The sequence below is a fragment of the Lynx canadensis genome, chromosome B1, assembly GCF_007474595.2.
Source record: "Lynx canadensis isolate LIC74 chromosome B1, mLynCan4.pri.v2, whole genome shotgun sequence".
Classification (NCBI taxonomy): Eukaryota; Metazoa; Chordata; class Mammalia; order Carnivora; family Felidae; genus Lynx; species Lynx canadensis.
In genome coordinates, this window is record NC_044306.2 from 67,523,161 (window position 1) to 67,525,706 (window position 2,546).

A 2,546-nucleotide genomic window follows, 5' to 3' on the forward strand; every position below is an offset into this window, starting at 1 on the left:
TGTAACAGTTTCAAAAACACTTAGAAGGTCTTATGGGATAATGCATGCAGAGGATAATCCATATGTAAAGTCAAATAAGTACACAACACAAGGAATTTTAGCTTCTCTTTAGTTGTGGAAAACATTGGGTTATTTTTTTCTTGCTTTTCTGACTTCTCTATTAATTAGTGCAAGAACAAGACAACAGGTAAATGACCCTTTGAAGATTGCAACTTTGAGTTGAGTGGGGCACTATCTCTGCCATCCAGCTCTTTGCAGGGGCCTCGGCATGGAGTTGTACCCAATCAGCAGCTGCAGGTGCCACCATTCTGTCTTCAGCTTCACTGAGTTTCCCGTGGCCAGAAATGTTCTAAGTCACCTCCAAGTTACAAAGCATTCAGCAAACAAAGGCAAGGCAGAGTCACCAGAAATGGACACCTGATTTCCATGACAAATATGGTCATGCTGTATCAGCTAGGGGAGCCACTTTCTGTGTTGCTATGTGGGCGTATATGGCAACACAAATTGGAATAGAATAAAATCTGTCCCTGGTTGGCAGAGTCACCCCAAAGGAATGAGAGATCAGCAATCAATCATACCAGCTGGTGTAATATTGAATTGTTTAGAAACCAACTCATAATTGATGCCAAGTAAAAGCACTGTGTATCCATTAAAATATGGCATGATTGAAGAAATAAAGTACATTTGAAACCTTTAAAAAAACCTCTCCCATCTAGGAAAATATAAAGAAAAAAATAACTTCTCTGTTTCTTTATGACAAGAAAATGCCTACCCAAATATTATAAAGTATTCTCCATTCTATACACTTCCTTCTTTTAGGAAAACAAATCAACATACACCTTAATATGTGTGTCTTTTATTTGTATGCATATATATAGAGTCAAGCAAATAATAGTAGATAGCACTTAAAATTTTAAATTGTAGATTCTAACTGCAATCTTTCAAAATATATTTATGATAATGTCTGTTTAATACAACTATTTTACCTTTTAAATTTAAATGTTATGAAGAGCTAACATTTACATATAGATAAGGTCACAAAGATAACAATTGTATTCTGGTGACTAAAAATTCTTTATGCATTTAAATTCTTTAAAAACATTACTCATTAATTAACTTATGTAATATTAGTTTAAATAGCTACTGTCAAATATGTAAGTATATACTACAGAACTAATATATTAATCAAATTCTTAAATTAAAAAATTTGCATTTTAATGTTTATTTTTAAGAGAGAGAGAGAGAGAGAGACAGACAGAGCATGAGTGGGGGAGGGGTGGAGAGAAAAGGAGACACAGAATCTGAAACAGGATCCAGACTCTGAGCTGTCAGCATAGAGCCTGATGTGGGGTTCAAACTTGGGAATGGTGAGATCGTGACCTGAGCCAAAGTTGGATGCTTAACTGACTGAGTCACCCAGGTACCCCCAAAAACCTGCATTTTAATTTGATATCTTAAGGCAATAAAACTTTGCTGATATTAAAAATGTATTAGTGAGTTATTTATGTTTTTGTCTTATGTTAGCACACTTTAGATAAATATTCATAAGTGCATACTAATAACAATAAGTAAGTGAATAAATTTATAAATGAAGGAGAAGAGCCACATCTCTTGTACAAAAGAATTCCAAGTAATGTACGTAGATACTCCATCCGAACAGAAGGAGGGAAAAAATCCCTATTCATTAAGCTTGCACTACATATAGTGATTTCCTTCCACAGAGCACCATGTGGAAGGAAAGGGGAAAAAAAGTAACATTACAGAAGTAAGACCTGACAAACACTACCTCCTCCAGGTGATCAAGTTCAGCATCAACACTCAGATCTCTTGATGGTAGTGTGTACCCTTGATATTATCATATCTGATAAAACTGGCACTTTGCCTCTGTGATCTTTCCCCCAGAAACCCAAGCCTTAATGTAATCATGAGAAAAGAATCACATTGCTTCCAAAACTGGAGCTTCCTACAACCTTCCTCACCAGTATTCTTAGACACCATCAGGATCATCCAATTTAAGGAAAGGCTGGGACACCTGGGTGGCTCAGTCTATTAAGTGTCAGACTTCAACTCAGGTCATGATCTCAAGGTTAATGAGTTCCAGCCCTGCATCTCACTCTCTGCTGTCAACACATATCTTCTGTCCCCCTCTCTCTCTGACTCTCAAAAATAAATAAACATTTATTTATTTTCTCTCTTTCTCTCTTTCTCAAAAATAAATAAACATTAAAAAAAATAAAGTTTGAGAAACTATCCGAGCCAATAGAAGCCTAAGGAGACAAGACAACTAAAGGCAATTCTGTAGCCTGGACAGAACTACTGACAGAAAGATGCAAGGACCTGTTCGTGCTTATGGAAACCAAGGAGATCTTTGGGAAAGGCCAGCAGGTTATGTTTGGGGCACTGATAGCCTCTCCTATAGTCATTTGAGTGGTTTTACAGAGGACTCCTTAAATTCATGGAAGTGTGTAAAAAAAATTGCTTAGATGATATCAAGAATGCTAATTCATTCCCAAAGGAGTAGGTAATCTCAAAACAGATTTTGTTTC

General features: G+C 36.2%; 1 pseudogene; it reads left to right on the forward strand.

Annotated features, from left to right (window-relative positions):
- Positions 1-268: 268 nt before the first annotated feature.
- On the forward strand, positions 269-557 carry LOC115512979 (annotated as a pseudogene).
- The last annotated feature ends 1,989 nt before the right edge of the window (positions 558-2,546 follow it).